At 38.7% G+C, this 6,669-nt stretch overlaps 1 pseudogene; it reads right to left on the bottom strand.

Annotated features, from left to right (window-relative positions):
- Window positions 1-210: 210 nt before the first annotated feature.
- Window positions 211-796, bottom strand: LOC149177995 (putative CCR4-associated factor 1 homolog 7 pseudogene; annotated as a pseudogene).
- Between the last annotated feature and the right edge of the window lie 5,873 nt (window positions 797-6,669).

Genomic DNA, 6,669 nt, shown 5'->3' with positions numbered 1-6,669 from the left:
AATACTTCTCCAAAAAAAAACGTTTACCCAAGTATATACAAAAAAAAACCATGCTTCTCCCTTCAACTCGAACACAAAGTTTCTCTCCTCCTTGAACAAATAATGCAGTTGCTGGTTTCTTCCCTCAACAATAGAAGCCCTTGCCTTTGCATCTCACTCACCTACATGATGAGCATGTTCACCAACACAATCGGCCACTCTCCTACACATTCAGCTACTCACCACGCTGCAGATCCATCGAACGTTCTCATTCAAGACGATCCCAGACGACATGAGCAACTCTGCGAAGCGGTGAGAGTCCACGCGTTGTTCTTCTTGAAATCGATGCCACTCTGGCGCAGCAACTCGATGGAATCAGAGGCGTAAGCATCCTCCCAGATGTTGAATTCCCTGAAATTGAACTGCCACACGCAGTATCTGTCCGTGCCGCAGTTTGGGAGGTTGTCGTCTTCATCAGAAAACGTCAGCCCCAATTGTATTAATTTCAATACGTCTACATTTGACCTTAGGGTTTCATAATTGTATTCTTGGACGGTCCTGAATTTGCCCACGGGTCGCACAACTATGCCAGGGAACTCTGTGTCCATGGCTATCAGAGGGTAGTCATCAACAATTTCCCTGATCAGATTTAAACTCCTCTTCCAGATTATCGGCCCATACCTCCCTAATATGAATGGAATCTGATTTGGGTAATATCGACATTTACAACAAACAGCAGATCCTGATCTCCCCAAGCTTGCGGAATCGAACAGCAACACAGATCTGGATCAAAATCCCAAGCCTCAACCTCGGCGTAGCGGAAACCCTCCAGAATTATTTTGTTACAGTCACAAGAATATACGATCTGGGGTTCCTCTGGGTCGGCAGCATACACCATGTGCAAATCCGCAACAACACGAGTTATTGTAAATGGGAAGCGGCCAAGGGCTTCGAGGAGCGAACGAGGAAAATCAAACCCCAAGACCTCCAATGCAGAGAAGTATACCAGAACAGGCACTCCACTGACGTGAAACTCCACATGCAAGAAGGGACCCGAATTCAGTCTACAGCCAAATTGATGGGCAACTCGGAGGAAGGAGAGTTCACAAAACTAGTTCGGGCACAAAGATGGGCACACGAATTGACACGAACAAGATGTCTCCACACTTTCGCTCCTCATGTCACCACAGGCAAGACATTTGTTGCGCATAATCACACCACACTACCACAGGACCAATGAATCTTGCATGCTCTCGGTCAAGATGAATGAGACGAACATGAAAAGATTTATTCAAGGAACATCGCAATCACTCTTTATGCTTCAACAGGGTGAACGCATCCTCCTCCTCACGGCGGTGACAGAGGGATTCACTGCCACGACGATTCACTTGCACAGGGACTTATTGACCACGGGCTCCTTCACTCGGCCTCAGGTCTCTATGGGTTGGATCCCACCTCTGGCAGCTCTCCCCAACCACAACACTTCTGCTGCACAGATCAATGACTTCGTGCATGGACCCGAGCCATTGTGCGGACTGGCACCTGCTCTGTCCCTCTCTTACCACTAACACCATGTAGAGGAATTGCCCGCAAATAGAAACCTGTTTGATTCCTGGAGCGCTGCCTCAGGTTGAAATTCACAGGGTTCATCTTCGTCCTCGGGATGGAAGAACTCGCCACATATGAGCGACTTTTCCGCGGGCCATATTTTATCTCCCTGGAAGGTAATTCTTTTTCGATTTCAATGCAGCCAGGGTCCGCAATTTCGGCACCAAGCTTGCTCATGTCATGAAAGTTGTTGTGACTTTCAGGCGCAGGAGATGCCTCCGAGATTGCGCGGATCTATTCATCTCCATGCCCAAAATTGAGTCCCTTTAGCTCTGCTACAAGTTCAACCACAAAAGTCTCCACTATACACACCTGACCACAGTCCACAGTTCATGACCACGAGCTAGCCACACCACAATCAGACAGATAAGAGATCGCTCCACGCTGCTAAGAAATCCAACATCTGGAGGGTTCACAGATTTGGAGGGGGAGTGATCTCCAAAACCATAAGGTCCATCCCACAGCGGAGGCCCGATGCCTGAACTCGCACCTAAACCTCGATTTTGATGCCTCCTCTTCTCAACGCAGATGCCTCAAGGCTTGATGTATCTCCAATAGAGATAGATCAACACACAAAAAATTCATGCCATATACACTCCAGCACAGCGATCCATACACAGGTCTCGACACCAACACGGTAAGCTACTAAAGATCTTTGTATCTGAGATCTCCCGAAATCACATAACCGACAACAAAGCTTCCACATAATCGGAAACAGAGCTTCCACATGCTCATAGCGCCTCTCTGATCACTAGTGAATCGCCACAACTATCGCTTCCCTAGCTAATGGACAGCGGATGATGGACAAACAAATATTCACAAAACTTTTATTCTCTTCAGCCCAGGAGCAGCCAAGCCCACGAGGGGCTAGGCCCTCAGGCTCTGATACCAAGATAAAATTATAGACACTCAATAATATATTCTATTAATTTGAATGAGGAAATTACACACATATTTATACAATCAATAGTCTCAAGATAGGAATGCTATCTTAGACATACAATAGTGTGGTTGAGAGATTCTCTCAACCACACACTAAACTAGGAGAAACTAAATTCCTATTATGTAGAAACAAACTCCTCAAATGGAAAATTACAACCATAGACAAATAGGAATTAATTATTTCTAACCATTACATTATAATTTTTTTAATTTATTGTCCATTAAAAAAAATATAATTCCTTAAAAGATTATAAAACACTTCCGAATGGTAAAGAATCATTACTCAAACTTATTATTTCAAGCAATCGTAGCAAAATTTTAAACAAAATTACCTCAAAGTATTAAAAAAAAACATCCAAAACATAGAATAAGTCAACAACGCTTTTTAATATATATATAGGCCATTATCCTTACGGTTAAACTTTTATTTATCAATAGTTTTAATGCCCACTATGCTTATGATTAAACTTTTGTGGTATTTCTTACTGTTGCAGAAATATGATTAAATTTGTAATTTGTCACATCAAAAAAAGATGTTCATAAACACCCTGCACCCAAAAAAATGCAAAACAATCCGAATTCAAAGGAATTGCGATGACTGAAAGAATTTGAATCAGCTCATATGTATATATAGGCCATTATCCTTACGGTTAAACTTTTATTTATCAATGGTTTTAATGCCCATTATGGTTATGATTAAACTTTTGTGGTATTTCTTACCGTTGCAGAAATGTGATTAAATTTGTAATTTGTCACATCAAAAAAAGATGTTCATAAACACCCTGCACCCAAAAAACGCAAAACAATCCGAACTCAAAGGAATTGCGATGACTGAAAGAATTTGAATCAGCTCATATTCACATCTAACAACAACAAAAGCTCAGTAGGCAAAACAGCTCTCATCAATTGTATACAAAGCTCAGTAAGCAAAACAGCTCTCATCAATTGTATACAGGCCCGGTCTCCACGCCCTGCTTTTAGACACAACATAATGCCTGTAAACCATTCGCAGCTGAGAAGTATCACAAATTCCCGTTAATTTCCGCTTGAGCTCACAGGAGTCGCCGCATTGACGGGTTTTCGCCAGCAGACTCTCCGTGCAATCCCTCGAATCATTAATCTTATTATTTTCATCCTTTTCACTTTTCAACGGATATACAGACTGGCCATTCACAGCTTCCAATTTCTTCGAAAGGGAGACCAGGTGTGAAGCCAGAGATACCAAATTTTGGTTTTGAAGTGCGGCGAAAGGTAGAAGGAAGTAAAGGTCGCCCTTCGTAAGCTCCTCTTCTGGTGGAAGCGGACGGGGGTCGCAGGCCCGGAGAGCACGGGAGCTGCAAATAAAATGATGGGGATGGCGGAGCAGGAGGTCTTTGACTCTCACTGGTACCACAAATTCATAGGCAAGCGCGTTCAATTGCACTACTCGGATGCTGCGTTTTGCAGTCTCGTGATCAGGTGCCTTGCCACAGGAAACCAGCAGTCCCATGATTATACTTCTTCGAGATGATACCTCTTGTTTTTCCGAATCGGGCACTTATTTTTCCCAAATTCTTTGATTTCCTATCGGACTTTCTTTGTACCTACAGAATGGAACTGTATTTGAGTTGAAGTTGAGTTAACGAATCTGCACGCCTAACACCTGTTGCTCCAGAGAATTCGAGATAAGACACAAGAGCTCCACCAGCAAGAATCAGAAAATTATCAGCTGTTTACCCTGAATTCTGGACCATATATTTACAGATCTAAAACACTACCCAAGGTTCGTGATCGTGATGGATTAATGTATGATCATGTCGATAATTCGGAAGAAACGGAGGCCGGGTGCGACTCGTCCTTCTCAAATACCGGAGACAGTTGTGGTTTGTATGGGTTTTTATAGTTTCGGGAGGAGAATACTGCAGGGTAGGGTCAACTGAGGGCGTCTGGTACGCGTTTTGCGCGCGTATCATAAATTGTCGCGATGAGAACAGGAGAATTCTGATGGCCGATGCCGCTGAAAAGTTCAAAACGATGACTTTTGGAAAGGGATTCTCTGCAAAATCTCATGGATATCAAGGTAAATCCTAGTTGTCAATAAGAACGACTGAATGGACTTGAAGTTGCAATATATTATTGACATTTTCAACCTGTGAGGGGCACAGTATTCAAAGGCCTTCGTTATTGTAGATTGTGACTCAGTGCAAATGATAGATTATATATATATATATATAAACAAACTTTTATATATGTTTTTAATAATCGTACTGTTAAATATATTCATTTCGTGCGTGAGCCACGTTCCTAAAAGGCTTTAGTGATTGTGGATTAAAATGACACAATCAAAATGACGGTGCACACAAAAATATAAATAAAATAAAATATACCCATAGTCTAATCAAGATGAGGAGGTTTTTGGAAAGCTATGGAAATTTAGATTATATTTAGAGAAAATCTGGTAAAGATTTTTGTAAATCTAAGTTATAGTTGTTAAACTTCAAAATTTTAGGTGTACTAGATGTTTTTGATGGTGCTGAATCTATTTCCACCATCAAAAACACGATTCAAACACTATCTCTACAAGATTTTTTGAAATATTTTTGCTCAGATTCCAGCCACTTTTAACACACAATTCCTCCACCTAATTAAACTACTCCTAATATATATATATATATATATATATATATATATTAAATTGTAAAATTTTTAAAATAAAATCATATAATTTTAATTTTTTATATATTTTTGAGTATCTTATTGTTAAATATATTCAAAATAAAATATATGGTATTTCAAAAATAAATAAATATATCTATATATATATATTAAATTGAAAATTTTAAAAAATAAAATCATATAATTTTATTTTTTTATATATAATTTTGAATATCTTATAGTTAAATATATTCATTTAGCTTGGGAGACACATCCTTGAAAGGCCTTAGTGATGTGGATTAAGACTCCGTCCAAATGACAATGCACTTTATATCTATATCTATATATATATATATATATATATATATATATATATAAAATTTTGTTTGTGATATTGATATTGATATGTATTTTGAAATATATATGTTTTAGAGAGATTACATTTTTTTTGGAGGCTCAATCGGGGGTGGCATAAAGACACAAGGGCTTGGTTAAATTATTGGGAGATTACCGAGAATGATGCATTGTAAAACATAAATAACATTAAAGATATTGTTGCTTCTAAGTTCAAAGAAAAAGTGTGGTGTGAGAAAGATTTAGCTGCTAAAAGAAAATTAAGTTATTATAAGAAGGTCATCAACCCTAGAAGATCAAAAGTATCTCTCTATTTTAACTAGCTCAAAGAAGAAAATTAATATAGCAAAGATTAGAACGAATTCTCATGAGCTCCATAGTGAAACAGGTAGTTGGGCAGTTCCTAAAACGCCATGGATGGAAAGGATCTGCCATATATGTGAGAATAGAAACATTGAGGATGAAAAGCACTTCCTCTTAGAGTCCCCCGTGTACAACCACATTAGATCTCAGTTTCACAATCTTTGTTACAATACTGACCTTTCTAGCCTTTTACAATGTCAAAATTATAGTGAGCTCGGGAGGCTTCTCTCCAAGCTTTTTGAGCATAGGAATAAAATCTTAAATCAAAATAAATAATTTGTTTCTTTAGATCCGATAAACCAATGTTTGGTCTCAGCAGACGTTAACCACCATCATCATCATCATCATCAAAATTAAATAAAAAATATTTAATTATTTAAAAATTTAATTTTTATTCATTTTTATAAATTTATATATATATATATATATATATATATATGTGTGAATGACAAAATTATATGATGATGATGATGGTGGTGGTTAACATCCACTGAGACCAAATTGGTCTATCGGACCTATAATTTTCTTAGTTTCTAATTGTCTGGCTCCTCATCTTTCTTGGCGAGATTGGTGCTGTAGCTTTCTTTTTTTTCTCTACGGTCTTCCAACTTTCTTTATCTTGCATCTCCTTCATCTCTTCTGGTTCTTAGGACATTGGTGTCTTAGCTTCGCGATCTATTGTGTTCGTCCTTTTGAAGATAGTCAGACAAGAAGTTTGGTCTAGGAGATCTGCTTTGCTGTTAAATGAAGATTTATTTTGTGCAATATTTGAATCCTCATAATTGTTGA

Source organism: Pinus tabuliformis, chromosome 4_1 (genome assembly GCF_031772625.1).
Source record: "Pinus tabuliformis cultivar Carrire ecotype Pingquan chromosome 4_1, CPIR1, whole genome shotgun sequence".
In the NCBI taxonomy this organism is placed as follows: Eukaryota; Viridiplantae; Streptophyta; class Pinopsida; order Pinales; family Pinaceae; genus Pinus; species Pinus tabuliformis.
The sequence above is the reverse complement of the archived record's forward strand: the minus strand, read 5'-3'. Positions and strand labels throughout refer to the sequence as shown.